Source organism: Rhinopithecus bieti, unplaced genomic scaffold (assembly GCF_001698545.2).
Source record: "Rhinopithecus bieti isolate Rb0 unplaced genomic scaffold, ASM169854v2 scaffold_7649, whole genome shotgun sequence".
NCBI classification, from domain to species: domain Eukaryota; kingdom Metazoa; phylum Chordata; class Mammalia; order Primates; family Cercopithecidae; genus Rhinopithecus; species Rhinopithecus bieti.
In genome coordinates this window covers 1,277,919-1,293,819 of record NW_016805495.1, presented here as the reverse complement: position 1 = coordinate 1,293,819, position 15,901 = coordinate 1,277,919, and the positions used below count along the sequence as shown (strand labels likewise).

The window sequence follows — 15,901 nt, the reverse complement described above, 5'->3', positions numbered from 1 at the left end:
GTTGCTTCCTGGGTCCTGATGATCAGAGTCCTCTGAGGACAGACATGCCCATTTTCTCCTGGCTGCTGATACAAAAAATTCCACTTGTCCAACCTGTGCTCACCTGTAACCTACTACATCTGTTGGGACATTTTTGCCCCCATTTTCATCCTCTAGGTCTTCCTAGGAGTCTCCAGAATTTACGCCCCCTCCCAAATACCAAAGAAAACTCTAAAATAAGTATATTTAAAATAAAGACATACAAGAAATAATCAAAATTCTAAGAATAAAACCAGATATTATTTTAAAAGAGCAGGAATATTGAGGACCAAATGTATGACCTTTGTAATAAAGACTCAGTGAATGAATACATGATTAAAGTAGCATATTAGGCAAAGCTGAGAAACAAAAATAACATCCTAAGCACCCCAATAGACTAAACAGACCTCCTCTTCACCAAGGGAACCCCAGAGAAACCTTGAAAACTGAGTTCCTGGCCATAACAGGACAGGAGGCTGGGCATACCTTGTTGTACCCTTCCCTTGCTAATTGCCATTAGTCTGTCTTCCCTAAGGGTTAAGCAGCAGTCAGCCCTTTCAAAAGACTTATGCCACTGATTATTTCAACCAATCACCTGATGTTTCTCCTCCCTTTTGTGCTTTTGACACAGCAACTGACCAGCATTCCTTCCTGATAAGAGGCCACTGACCATGAAGTTGTTCTGGCCAGGCTACAAAGGACATGCAGTGAGGGTTTTTGTGTCTTCTGCTTCGTTGTTTGACACCACAGGGCCAAAAACTCCACCCTTGGATCATGCCGGCACTGCCATTTTTGTGAACATGTGAACCACAAAGAGGCATATAGTTCAGTTGTGTGTGCACACGTTTCTCCTTTCATAAATATTCATGACTCTTCCTATAGCTTATTAAATATGTATACTTGGCCAACCCATTCCACAAACATTCCTGTTTTATCCTTGCCACCCTCAAAGTTTTAGCTTTTGGCTTCTATCAGAGGCTCTGCCTCTCAGTCTGTGGGATGGCCAGCCTGTAGGCTCCAACCCTTTGTAAGAAATAAAGCTCTCCTTTCCAATTTATAAACCTAGTGATTCTTCAGTTGACAAAGCTGAAGAGAAAACTGTGAACACGAATGTAGACAAAAGGAAACTTTCCAGAGTACAGGTCAGAAAAATAGATTGGAGAAAAATATGAAAGCAAAATTAAGGAAATTAGGTTAGTATAAGATGATCCACCCTACATGAAATAGGGGCTCTAGAGTATAAGGAAGGAAGGAATGAAAAAAAACAAACACTCAAATCAATAAGGAACAGGAATTTTTCAGAATTTGTAGAAGAGGAATTTTGAATTCAATAAGTCCTATGAATCCTAAGAAGGCTAAACCAAACTATATGTATATCCAGACCTGGATCTACCAATACCTGTATCTACACCTATATCACTGGGAATTGATAAACTGCAACTACAAACACAATGTTGAGAAGAAAAATAACTCAGACACAAATGGGAATATACTACAGTTATTTATAAAACACAAATGTAAATGATAAAATATACTATATTTATAAAAACTTCTAAAACAAGCAAATCTAACCTATGATGTTAGAAGTGGTTATCCTTGTTGAAGGACTAGTGACTGGATTGGAGCATGAGGGAGATTTGGCTATGCATTTTTAAAAAAAGGTTTACGTTAAGTAGGGGGAAAAAAGGCAACCAGAAGAAGGATGGATCGCAACCAAGGAAAGACACACAATGAGATGACAGCAGACTACACAGTGGCAACAATAGAGACCAGAAAACAATGGAATGCTTTCAATACCAAGAAGAATAACTAGCGAAGTAGAATTCTACTTCCAGCTATACCATCAACTAAAAGTTGACGAGAGAGAAAAAATATATTTTCAGATACAAACTGAGAGTTTACTGCTCAGGAGATCTTGTTAAGGGAACTAATAAAAGATCACTTCAAGAAGAGGGACATTGAACCTAAAAGGAAGGACTAAGAGGAAAACAGCAACAGTGTGCAGAAAGGTTAACGTGCTCAGGGAAAATGGAATTATTCAGTGGCTAGATGAAACAAGCAAAACCAGCAACAATAAGAGTAAGAACTAAGTTGGAGAGGTACAAAAAGAAGATGGAATCATAACACTATATAAAACCAACATTAAAATGGGAGTGAAAGCTGGGTGTGGTGGCACACACCCGTAGTCCCAGCTACTTGGGAGGCTGAGGAAGGAGGATTCCTTGAGCCCAGGAGTTCAAGACCAGCCTGAAAAACATAGAGAGACCCTGTTTCTAGAAATAAACAAACAAACAAAATTTGGAAGGAGGAGATCAGACTTAAGGTCCTGGTGTTGTTAGGGAGAGGGGAGAGAGATTTGTTAGCATTAGACTGTTTTGATTCAAATATGCCATTTCATTTTTAAGATAACTATTAAATGGAGCAAAACAAAATGTAGATGTTCAAAACCAAAATGGTAATAATCAATATAATATACAGGAGAAGATGAGTGAAAAGAAAGCAAAGCAAAAGCAAAAAAAGAAAAGTAAAAGAAAGAAAGAAAGAAAGAATAAAAAAAAACACACCCAGGATCAATAGAAATAAAAAAAAAACGTTGAAAAAATCCTGTTATTGTTACTTTAGTGAATGGCTTTAACCCTCTGGGTCTGTTTCCTCATCAGTAAACTGGAGAGAACAGCACATTTTGTTAAAGGGTTATACTAGCACTTTCCATTTAAGAGTTATCATGAGGATCAAACTCAGTAGGCACCGCATGAGGGCAGGTTGCTAGCACTATTACTATGTGAGTCTGCACCAGGCACAGCCCTAAGTGTACCCCACGCGCCACCTCACTTAACCCTCCCACAGCCCTGTGGTGGAATGGACCACTGTCATCTTCACTTTGCTGATGAGGAAACTGAGGCCCTGAGGTGAGAAGCTTGCCGAGGTCATGCAGCTGGGGAATGGATGAGCCTGGACACAGCTGGAGTCTTCAGACCCTGCAGCCACCTGCTGACCCTGTGACCTTGACCAGTTAAGGTCACCTCTCTGGGCCTCAGTTTCCTCATCTGTTCCTTGTGGTGTACAGGGCAGTCAGGAGACTGGGCAGAGATGAGCTGTGTGAGCCCTCGGCAGTGTTCCCAGCACAGGCTGCCCAGTCAGTGAGTGGTGGCTCCTGCTATTATCATGAACCATGCTGGGGTTCGCTGCTCTCACCTCTGTTGCACAGGCAAGGAGCCCGAGGCTTAGGGAAGCCATGAGCTGGTTTGTCCTTGCTGATCTGTGCTGACTTGTAGGCCTCAGGCCCCAGCAGGAGTGTGAGCTGTGGGAGGGGACTTGTCTGGTTTCACTGATTTATATCCAGGGCTGGGCCTGGGTAACAAATGAATGAATGAGTGAATGAATGAAGGATGCTTCATGCATCCATTATTCCCACATAATGTTCTTCATGCCGGGAGCCTCCCCAGATGAAGGCAGCTTTGAGAAGCCTCGCAGTGCCAGGACACAAGCAAGCTTTCCATCAGGACAAACGAGGTCCCAGACTTTCAGCTTTGACTCCATAGTACTTACCATTGTCAGACACATTTTACATATTCATCTCTTATGATCCACGTCCCCCGGCACAACACCAGCTCCATGACAGCAGGGACTTTGTCTTATTCACTGCTGGGTCCCACGCAGTACATGGGACTGAAGTGACATCACTGCTCTGGACCTCAGTTTCCTCATCTGCACAGTGAGAGAATGATGCCCCTTTGCGGCTGTTGTGGGGACACAGTGAGCTGCTGCTCATCCAATCCTCAGTGCAGAAACCACTGATATGGGCGAGCAGCTGCCCTTCGCCCCTCTGATCCCAGGGTCTTGTGTAAGAAGTGGATTTTATGCTCATCACAGTGTGAGTGTCTTTTTCTTCCTTCTTTGATGGCGAGGCTTTCTGCAGTCAAGCTTTATTTTATCAGAATAAGAGATTATCTAGGTGGCTCAAGCAGTCCATCAGGAAATTTCCAAAGGGACAAAAAGGCAAGAAGTGTCTGTCCCAAGACAACTCTGCTGTGTCTTTGTTTTTCAGTTAGTCTGTAACAGCATCAGCCGTGTTTTGGATGTTTGCAGCATCCCAGGGACAGCACTGTTTCACCCACACTCCTCCATGTATGCCTGTGAGAGGTGTTATCCCCACTTTAGAAATGAGGGAAGGGAGGTTTGGGAGGTGAGTGAAACCTGTCCAATGACGTGACTGGGCTGAGACTCAAATTCAAGTCTGTCTGACTCTGAAGCCCTCAATTCTTTTGTTCCTTAAATTCCCAGAAACCTCTAGTCCCTTCCTTACCAATTAATCTCCTCTAACAGGGGCCAGTGCTTTGTGGGAAAGAGCATTTTAAATGCCTGTGTTTGATTGTGTAGAAGGAAATTTGATCTGATTTTATAGGAGCCACCTCTGCCCATTGCTGTCTTTCTCTCTTTAAAAAAAAAATAGCTTCATCTTCTATCTTTAGGGGAAATTTGTGATGATCACGGACAATCTGAAGAATGTGGCAAACAGAAGAAGAATGGGGTCACCTGTGGTTCCCCCATCCAGAGGTGGCCTGAGGTGTCCTTGGCTGTCCATGAAAATGAGCAGAGTTCCCTTGATCCAGTTCCAGAGGGACATACTGGGGCGGCCTCTGAGGCTGGACTTGCTATGGGAGAGCAGAGGGTGTGGGGGAATCCAAGTCGGAATGGCCCTGCTGGACAGAGCCTGTGCAGATGACTGGCTGGGGCAGTCACTGCATCTCTGTGCCCAACGCCATCAGCTAAGTTGGGGAGACATGTTTGCCATGGAACCACTGGGGTGATACACCCTATAGGTGATAGACCCTAAGGTAACTCATGGTCACATGATTCCCTGGGCCCACCAGGGCCACTTCCAGGCTCCTGGACCCTGGACATGGAATCTGCTATGTTTAGCGGCACAGAGCTGATTGTCATACTCTCTCCGCCTGTCCTTGCTGCTCGTGAGATGAAGTCCATGCTCCTCGCCATTGAAATCCAGGCCCCTTGCGGTGGGCTCCTGCCTCCCTCTTAGACTGGCCTCCTCCCTCTCACACCCCTGCCTGGGCCAATCCCATCAGGCCTGACTGGGGAGGCGCGACTGTCACCCAAGCTGGAAGAAGTGGGCACAGGGCAGAGAAGTGAAGTGTCAGAAGGGCCAGACACAGGTGAGGGACGAGGGACTGTTCATCCTCTGGAGGTGGGACCCAGGCAGGTGCAGTTCCACTGCCTTAGAGCAAGAAGACAGTTGAATGGGCTAGATCATTTAGGAAAACAGACTTCTTGGAGCAGGAAGAAATCCCAGAATCACAGATGTAGACCCAAATCACAGCGTTCAGTCCACACGAGGGACAGCAGGGCAGCACTGAGTCCTTGTCAACCAACCTGGATCCTCCCCAGCCCCTCCAGGCGAGTCTCCACCCATCAGCCCTACAGGGTGAGATCCACAGGCAGACCTCTTATCAATACTGGTGGCATCAGGGTCGGTGTGGAGACCCCAAGACGTGTTGTCTCTTCCTGGGCTTTCATTCAGCACAGACCCCATGGCCCCATTCAGAGCCGCCGATTCTCACTTTCTTCCCAAGCCCCCTGCTTGTTTCCAAGCTTCCCAGACCCACCCGGTGTTAAAGGCAGCACACAGCAGCAGGAGGGGTTGAGATGGGTGGACACCAGGGGAATCAAGGGAACCAGGGACAGCTGGGAGTGTGACAAGTGACACGAGGACATGTGGTGAGAGGCACCTGTTCATCAAGCCACAGTTGTTTTGAAAGGGACTCGGAGCAGCTCGTAAAACACACACCGTACATTAAGATCATTCATTCATTCCCTGGGCCAGTGCTTACTGAGCACCTACTATGTGCCAGGCCCCATGCTGCTGCTGAGATGCACTGAGGAGTGAGACTCAATCCATTTCCTCAGGATGAGGAGTGTGGTGTGTGTGACAAACTCTGACCCAGATCCAGGTCTCGTGTGAGAGTCCCCTAATTCCTCAGTGAGTTTTGGAATTTGGGCAACCATCCTTATTGTACAGGGGACTACCTGAGGCCCAGATGCAGGAGTGACTGGTCTGATGGTTCGGGCCCAGGGTTTTTGAGTCCCTATATCCAAGCTCTGTCCACAACATCACCTGGTCTCAGGGTCTCATAAGATGATCACGGTGACAGCTTAACCCTTATCCCTGATTCCCAGGCCACAGAGCAAAACTTCCCAGGCTGACATTAATTACTCTGCTTGGAGGTTAATTTTTAGAGAGATAGTAAAAATGTGTTATTTAAATATTGATTATTAAAATCATTATGTAAATTATGTTTGCTACATAGTAGTTAATAATCTGTGACCTAAATGTGAAAGCAATGCAGGCAGTTCTGTTTCTCTTTCCACTGTACTTAGGGTTTATCCTAGCGAGTGGCCCACTCTGTACCAGTATTGATATTTGGTTAATAATGTTTTTATTACATCCAAACTGAAGTCACTTTAGGAACCTTCTCTTAGAGGAACTCACTGATTTGCCAAGACCATGGCCCCAGACATCTGAGCAGAGATGCTTTCCTTGGAGTTGGAGTTTTCTGCTCTGTAAATTACTTTCCCCTCATGTCCAGCTGGAACACATTCAATCAATTATCCATTTATGTATTTGTACAACTATTTATTTGCTGTTTCTTATCTTTTTATATCCATTTATATCCATTCATTCATTATTTATTTATTTATTTCTTTATATATATTATATTTTTATATTTATTATTATATTATTTTCTTATTTTTTATATCCATTTATATCCATTCTTCATTATACCATCTCTCAAATTTCCTTCTTTTGTTATTGTTCATTTATTTATTCACATGGCTCTTCATTGTTACTGTATTTCCTTGGGTTTTGACTGCATTGGTTCATATTGGTTCATTCATTCATACTTCCATTGTTTGTCCTCTCGTTCATTCATTCTTCCTTCCTTTGTCCATTGTGCACTCAGCTCCTCAGTCATCAACCATTCCTTCTTTCATCCTTATTTCACTGGTTCATTCATTTGCTCCCTCCCGAGCCTGCTCATTCATTCATCACCTCATTCATGTATTTATTCATGATTCCTCAGTTTATTGGTTTACTCAATGATTAATGCATTTTCCAATTAATAATTAACTCATGCATCAGTTGACAAAAATAATGTCTTTGTTAATGTGCTCTGTGCATTGAGTGTTTGTCCAGAGTTTGCTTTAAGGTTATGTCTTGAAACTCAAGGGAAAGGGAAAAAAAGTTTTAAAATACAGTTTGAAGTTAAGCTGCCCAGTTACAGTATCATACTGCTTTCTATTGAGCACATCTTGCTTCTGCTGCATTGTAAAGTCGAAAAGGCATAAGTCAAACCATTGTAAGTGAGGGACTGTCTGTACACACATCAGAAGTACCCAGATCAAAGGACTCCTAATTACTGAACACACCCACAGGCGGAGCACAGGCCAGGTGCAACCCCAGCATCCCTCCTGTGCCCTTCTGTATTTCTCAGTTACTGTCTTCACTTTGGTGACAAATACAGTTACTGTCTTCATTTTGGTGTCCCCTGGTGACAGGACTTGAAGGCTTTGAGCCCTGCAATTCAGTTGGGAGGTAGAGGGAACACCTGAGGGGCATGGGGAGGTGGGACAGGGAAAGGAAACCATCTAAAAAAGACTGTGTTATGAATGTGGTCCCCACTGTGGGTGACTGGAGGTTAATCAGATAGGAAAACCCAGGAACCAGTGGCAGGCACGAGCACCACAGTCACCCCACCGGAACCGCCGTTCTGAGGTTCTGGGGTATGAACATAGCAACTGCCCTTAGCCATGGGTTGAGTACTCTTCTGAGGGGAGGTGCATTAACTCCCAGGCAGTTAAGGCCTGCCACCAGGACATCAGAGTGGAATTTGGTGACCAGAGAAAGCCTCCAGGCAAAGAACGCAGAGGCTGGTCCTGGCCTGAAGTAGTAAAGACAAGACTTGACACAGGGACGAGCTCATCTGATGGTGGCTCCCTCCTCTCCACCCGCTGCTCCTTTATCATCCTTCATCCAGGCTGCACTTTGACTTACTGTAATGTTCAAATCAGAAGGAGCCTTCAACAGCAATGGGCTCAATGGCCTTATTTTACACACTGGGGAAACTGAGGCCTGAAGTAGGGCGATCACCCAGCCAGCTGTGCAAGAGCCCAGGCCAGGCCCCTGCTTGGGTGTGGCTCCTCCTCTTTCCTCACTGGGGTGATGTCTGACCTTGCCTGTGAATTCTCTGACAGATGCATTGACGGAGAACAGAGCCGGCAAGCACGGAGCTGCTGCCTTCGAAAAGCTGGAAGATAATTTGCCCTGGCGCTGTCTTTTCTTTTCAGAACTCCCCTTCACTCCTACCCCACAACACACACAGACACTTAAAAGCCACATTTGCTGAGCCAAAGTGGCTGTCAGTTTCACTCCAAAAGAAATGTGTGTGATCTCTCGCTCATGTGAACATAGCGTGCTATCGATGTAATTACACCCAGTTAAAGTCCCATCGAGAGAATCTACTACAGGAGAAAAGGGTTTGATGTGGGAGAATTTGAGTCTCCACATATGTACTTTGACTCCTCCTACGCTTACTTCTTCTAAAATGAGAAAGAGGACATTACCTTTAAAGGTCACTCTCCCTTCAAAATATTCTGGAGAAGAGTCATGTAAGCACATGTTGAACGTGTGAAAGGTTAGTGTTTCATCACGATCTAATCCTGTCCTCTGTCTTTCTCCACTGCTGCAAAGATAGTGCCTCCCACGCAAGGGACTTGCCTCTGCACAAGGGACTTACCTCTTGCTCAGAGGACTGCCCCCTGCAAAGCATCATCAGCACATTTTCTTTGCAACTTGAGTTTGTCCTTTTCCTCTCCTTGGAGAGATTAGATGCAGCTACTGGGCCAAGAGACACGAGCCCAGACAGCTGAGAGATTCCATTTCAGAAGTCTCAGCACCAACCATGTACTATGAATAAGTAGCCATCTCCTGAGGGCCAACTCTCTTGTCTGCCAGGCACTGTCCTGGAGATTTTGAAAAAAAATTCACTATTTCTAACCCATAGCTCCACCCTGCAGAGGGGAGGTTTCCTGCTGCTCCCACCATCATTTCCCATCTAGATTATTGGCAAAGTTGCCCAACTGGTCTCCCTGACTCCACAGCTGGGTCTGCCTGTAAATCGTACCCACTCCTGCCTGTGGACACAGGGAAACTGGATTGTTCTTGTTCTCAGAGTGGATTGTGGTCACTGAGCCAGCACGATGGGCACAGAGAGGGTGCAGAGCCCCTCCCTATTCTCTAATTTGGAGGGTTGGGGGAACAGGCACAGAACTGTCATGGTCCAGCAGCCTATTGCTGGGAGGAAAGGTTGACATCACTCATGGCTGGCAGTGGTTCTAAGGGTCCCAAGGGGAGAGTGATGTGGGAGGGTCCACTGATTATAGTTGTCAAAGAAAATTTCATCTTTGGATCATGCTTGGTGCTTGGGCCAAGAGTCACTGAACACTGGCTCACCCACCAGATACGTCTGGAACACCCGGCATCTCCTCCCTCTTAACGCCATGTGATTCCCTGAATAACAGTGAGAGTCATCATTTGTTGAGTATCTTTTTCACTTCAACAAATACCTATGAGTGGGCACTGGGGCTACAGCAGGGAACCCTACAGAGCTGTTAAATGACAGAGATGGACCAGCGAGACTCCCAGCTATGTCAACACATCCTTGAGGCCTCCACCGCCCTGCAGGAGCTTCGCATTCACACTCTGGCCTCTCCTGCAATCAGTTTCAGGCTCTCTTTTCTCCCCCCAATCATCCACTGGCACTTGGTCTTTTCATATCCTTGGAGCTGGGGCTGAGGGTGGCAGGGGAGGGAAACAAGTAGGCAGGTGGAGGAGGCGTCGCAGAGCCAAGTGAGGATCCTGTTTCTTCCCCTAAGAAATGAGCAGTTTTATGCAAATTAATTTAAGCACAGTCCATAACTAAAGAAGAAAAAGAAGCCAGTTGGATTTGTTTTCTCGGTCAGTTTCTCAAGCCTGGTATTAATCTATTCATCAGCTGAGCTCATCAGGAGCAAACATGCTTCTTCAGGAGTTTTCTAACAGGAAATAAATGCCTCATTAAGTTAAACATATTAACCTGAGAACCGTACTGATGTCAGACAGACTAATGAACGTCATTGTAGGGAATGTGCCGCAGTCCTCAGAGGGGCCCCACCCAGCATCTGGAGCTCCCACAGACTGGCTGAGCTACCGCAGGATATGGGATCATCAGAGGAGGGAGGGAGACAGAAAAGAGGCTGTTGCTGGAGCTGTGGTCATGGTCAGCCCTGTGAGTGGTGCCCTGATTAATTCTGGCATCTTCGAATGCCTGTGAAGGGCGTGTGGCCAAAAGGAGGAGCCCTGTGTGCCTCACTGTTGGGTCCAAGGGGTTTGGGAGGAAGTTGGGTGCAGCCTCTGAAATAGGAGGGAGGGCATGAAGGCTGAGTTGGGCATCAGAACCCCGGGTTCTGGTTCCAGGCCTTCTCCACCTAGTGCAGGAGGCTCAGTTCCAGCTCCTCTTCGGCAGGCCGAGCTCTGCGCTGGGCACTTCCACAAGCATCCAGCTCAGTTACCCTCGCAGAAACCCAGGCAGACAGGGGTTTATGGCCCGGGGTTGTAGATGAGGAAACTGAGGCTCAGAGGAGTTAAGTGACTTGCCCAAGGCCACCCAGCTTGTGGGTGTGAGAAAGACAGGCCCAGGCTGGCCTACCCTGGTCCAGGTTTCCCCAACAGCCCCCACCGCCTGCTTCCTGGTGCTCTGTCTTCCACTCCCTCCCAAACCCTCCTCCAGGTCTCTGGAGTGTCTTCCTGGGGGCTGTGTGGGGAGAGGCTCTCTCCACCACCACACAAGAGCCAGGGTGTAGACCCTGCAAGGCTGAGGAGCCATGGGGGACCCTGACTTACATACGGCTCTGGGAGTCCCAGCCATCATAGAGTAGAATCACTGCCCTACGTCTCCGTTTTCTCATCAACAAAATGGGGCCGAGTCTCTCCACCCCACAGGCTTGCTGTGAGGATCAAAGGAGCCGACGAAGGCATAGTTCTCCACACACAGCAGGCTCCCAGGACATGCCGGTCCCTCCCACTCTGCACTGCCTTCCTGGTCCATCTCCTGGGTTTGGTCCTTGGTGAAGAGCCAGGCTGGTGGAACGTGGAGGAGCACAGCGGCCCTTCCCAAGGTCCAGCCTCAAGTCCCACAGTCCAAACACATTCCCTGAGACTCTGCAACTACCTGGTTTCTATGCAGAGATGATTATGACATGGTCTTCCACATCGGCAAGTTCATAGCCAAGTCAAGGAGAGGACCCCAGGGCACTGGAGAGAGTCCAGTCCCCAAAGTGGGGACACAGAAGAGTGAGAAGGGTCTGGAGACAGAGGCACAGCCACTGGGATTGGCGCAGAGTGAGCGTGGAAGAGGTGCCTTCTAGGTGTGAGGGGTCAGCCAGCCTCCCCCGGGACAGAAGTAAAGAGAGTTCTGCCAGGCGCTGTCCTGGAGACTTTTGAAAAAAAAAATCACTTTTTCTAACCCACAGCTCCACCCTGCAGAGGGGAGGTTTCCTGACACTTCCACCATCATTTCCTGCCTAGATTATTGGCAAAGTTGCCCAAATGGTCTCCCTGATTCCACAGCTGGGTCTGCCACTCCTGCCTATAGACACAAGGAAACTGGGCTTGTTCTTGCTCTCAGAGTGGATTGTGGTCAGCAAGCCAGCAGGATGGGCGCAGAGAGGGTGCAGAGCCCCCTCCCTATTCTCTAATTTGGGGGGTTGGGGGAACCATGGTCCAGCAGCCTATTGCTGGGAGGAAGTTTGCATGTAATACAAAGGGCCACGCCAGCTCAGCTAGAGGCCTGGTCCAAGGTCGAGAGGTAAGAGGGGGGAAAAAGTAGAAATTCATATTTACAGCCATTCAAAATCCCAGTCTACCCTCTGTATCTTCCTCAGCACTGATCTAAGGGAATGCACATATGCCAGGCAGGCAGATGGGCGATCGTGTGGATGAGCTCATTCCATTTAAAAAGACAACAGGGGTGGTTATTATTAGTCCTATGTGTCAGGTAAGGAAACTGAGTTTCAGAGCTGCTGAGTAATTGGCCAAGGTCACCAAGTTCATAAGAGCTGGGATTAACTCCCTGGTCTGTTGGACCCCAAGGGCTACAATTTCCCCACTGGCCATGGTACCTCTCATGTCAGCAGGCCCTGCTGGACAGTATTTGTTTTCCCTGAAAAGCATAAGCAACTGGAAAATGTCTACTGTCGGCCCTTTTTCCTCCCTGATGTGGGGTGGCATGAAAACCCATGACCTATTCCCAGCCTTGAGTGCGGAGAGGCAGGCCCCGCCACCGTGTGTTAGCACCAGCCAGAGGGGCCCAGCACAGCCCTGCGGGGACTTCTGCTATTTGCAGCTGGTGTTCCCACGTCACGGGGTGAGCCCAGATGCTCATTTCTGGGCATAGCTTCCCTTCACTGTGAGCACCTGTTCCTTCATAAAGTGGGCGCTGAGCATTTTGGCTGATATGGAGGCTGCAACTTCATTGCAGGTTGGAGTGCTTCACGTATTGAATGGTGCAATGTTGTGTTTAATTTCACTACGATTATTTCTGCAATTATGTGTTGAGCACCATTCTCCCCCGTAAGTTCTTCCTTGGAGAACTACATCCAGCTTTGTGAGACAATGTAAAAAGAGACAAAAAAGTCAAGCTTGGTTAGAGAAGCCAGCTTCAGGAAGGATGTGTGATGAATAATGCTAAAAACAATGGGGCTGTCGAAACTGGAGAAGGCAAAACCCCATAGGGATGAGCTGGGAGAGTTGTCTTCAAATACAGTAGCCCCCTTATCTGTAGAGGATAGGTTCTAAGATCCTCAGTGGATGCCTGAAGCCCCAGATAATACTGAACCCTATACACACTGTTGTTTTTCATTCTTAAGTCAAGAACTTTCACCTTTTCACTTAAAGGAAGCACTTTACAGCATCTTTTTGTCATATCTGAATGGCCAGCATCACTACTCTTACGCCTGGTGGCCATTATTAAGTGAAATAAGGGTGACTTGAACACAAGCGTATCTGAATGACCAGCGTCAATACTCTCATGCCTGGGGGCCATTATTAAGTGAAATAAGGGTGACTTGAACACAAGCGTTGCAGTATCAACACAGTGACAGTAGATCTGATAACCTAGCCGACCACCAAGTGACCATGGGGTGAGTAGCCTATACAGTGTGGATATGCCTAAGGGAGGGTTCACCTCCCGGGCAGGACAGAGCTGCACAGCACAAGATGACATCATGCTACTGACAGCAGTATGCAATTTAAAACTTATACATTGTTTATTGCTGGAATTTTCCATTTAATATTTGGGACTGCGGTTAACTGCAGGTAACTGAATCTGTGCTATAAGACATTGAACCCTTGCCTGTCTCCAGTACTCAGAAACTTTGGAAATTACCCCAATTTTTCAGATGTTCTAGAATTAAAGGAATATTCCTCCTTGCCCTTGGTCCTCCTCCCCACCCCCAAGCCGTCTCCGGATCTCTGTAAATGGTCTCTGCTGGTTTGGAACCGTGGTCTTGAGGCATTTCTGGTTCTCTCGCTCTTCACTGCCCTGTACATGTGAAGATGCCCAACGTCCAAACCATGTGGGCTGCGGGAGCCAGAGGCTGTTTCCCGACTGTTTATGAGATTTGAGGAACAGAGGTCCCTTTTTGGTGGGGGTGGACTGGAAGTGGCTTCTCAGTCCCCTGCATGAGGCTGAGTTGCCTGCTGATGAGGCTCCTTTGATCATTCTCTCTGGGCTCGGAAATGAGGCTTAACTTCAGCCACTGGGAAAAAATAAAATAGCAAGATGCATAAAGCTCCTGTGTAAATTCCACCCCAGCCCTCTCAGAATGGCCAGTCAGTTTTCACAATATTTAGTCCAAGGGATCTTAGTCAAAGGCCCCTCTTTTAGCAATTGGCCACTTTTCACTTGTGAATAGATTTAATTTCCAAGACTCTTGAGTGTTCCCTCGGAATTGACCTTCCCGTGAAAAATATGCTTTGGAGATGTGAAATAAGCAACAGACAGCCTTAAATGAATTGCACTTCATCAAGCGGAAAAAAGCAATGTGCTTGAAACAGGCGCTACACAGGAAATGGAGGGCTGGGAGCTTCCCTGCGGACCAGGAGGGCGAGGTAAGGGGTGCCGTGCGACTGGGCTTGGTTCTTTCTACGGCGCCTGGGTTCACCAGGGAAATGTTTATGAGCTGGATTATGTCTTCTGCTGTGTGATGTGACATTTTCTGCTCCGTCCTTACCTCGGTTCTGTCTGAGTCATTCTCCTTCCCCCTGGGGAGTGATGGCTTTGCCTGGGAAGGGAAGTAGGGAGGGGGCCCACCTTCTGCCTCCTCCCTCCTGGGCCCCATCTGCTGATGAATGAGCTCCAGAGGAGACAAGGGACAAAAAGGGACGCAGGGATCCCAATTCCCTCCACCAAAATGTGTCAGAGTAGAGATACCTCACCAGAAATGAGAGAACTGAGAGAAAGCCCCTGGCCATCCATTCCTCGCACAAGGTGTCTGAGGAAGGGGCTCTGTTCCTCTAGCCGCTCACTTACCAAGTGTTTGCCAAGGGCCAGCCTGTGCCAAGCTCTGAGCCAGGGCTGCAGATTTATGAAGGGCCAGAGCTCAGGAGACAAGGTTGGGGCACCCACAGCATCGCTGCAATCTCTTGGAACATGGTTATGCACGGAGCATAACCATGGGCAGTGGGGGAGCCTCCACCCCTCAGCACCTCCTGCCTGGTGGCCAAGCCCTTCCTAGGTCAACAGCAGACCCCACCTTCTCCCCCTCTGAGCCCCAGGGCTGTTACTTCCTTAATGTGCCTGCTTTAATTATTATCTTCAAGGAGAGACTCAATCTGGAGATAAACACAAAAGACCTGCTGCTGACGGTGGAAGGCTCCTGTCTCCCTGGATGCAAATGGAGAGCCCGCTGCAGCCCCTGATGATAGCCCAAGCATAACTTCGGCCTTAGAACCAGCAAACTCAGCTCTCTACGTGCTGATACAATGCAGCCCCATCGGAGAGAAGAGTGTCCTCACACTGCTGCCAGGCTCCGCACGTAGATCTGGCACCCCCCTGGCTGGGGAGTGGGCTGGGCTGGGCTTCTGCACTGTCCTGCCCATTGGCCCTCTGCTCTCTGCTCAGCTTTCCAGGCTCGGCTGCTGCTGTTGGTGGAATTGGGCGTTTTACGTGCTTTGATAAGGCATCCCGGGCAGAGCTCTGGGAGGCTTGGCCTGGCTGTTCCTGCCTCTCTGAGGGAGCTCTGAGGAGCGGCTGGCTTTGAAACAGCATGAGAAGCCTGCTAGTTAGATTTAACAGGCACGACCAGAATCCCAATACCACATCCCAGCAGGCACTAAGCAGATCACAGGTGTGTCATGGGCCCAGGTCAGCCACAATCTCAAGGGCTGTCATCAACTAAAGGCACAGGGCTTGCTCAGCTGTGGAGGCCTGGGGTTGGGTTCCAAGGAAATGCAGAGGCTGGCCGGGCGCGGTGGCTCACGCTTGTAATCCCAGCACTTTGGGAGGCCGAGGTGGGCAGATCACGAGGTCAGGAGATCGAGACCATCCAGGCTAACACGGTGAAACCCCGTCTCTACTAAAAATAAAAAAATAAAAAAAATTAGCTGGGCGTGGTGGCGGGCGCCTGTGGTCCCAGCTACTTGGGAGGCTGAGGCAGGAGAATGGTGTGAACCCAGGAGGTGGAGGTTGCAATGAGCCAAGATCGCACCACTGCACTCCAGCCTGGGCAACAAAGTGAAACTCTGTCAAAAAAAAAAAAAGAAAGAAAG

At 48.0% G+C, this 15,901-nt stretch overlaps 1 long non-coding RNA gene across 1 annotated transcript in view; it reads right to left on the bottom strand.

The window, feature by feature from the left end:
- Positions 1 to 15,669: 15,669 nt before the first annotated feature.
- Positions 15,670 to 15,901, bottom strand: part of LOC108530037 (uncharacterized) — a 10,034-nt gene continuing 9,802 nt past the window's right edge. Inside the window, exon 3 of the long non-coding RNA XR_001885742.1 lies at positions 15,670 to 15,708. This is a non-coding gene — a long non-coding RNA (uncharacterized LOC108530037). The remainder of the gene's footprint in view (positions 15,709 to 15,901) is intronic.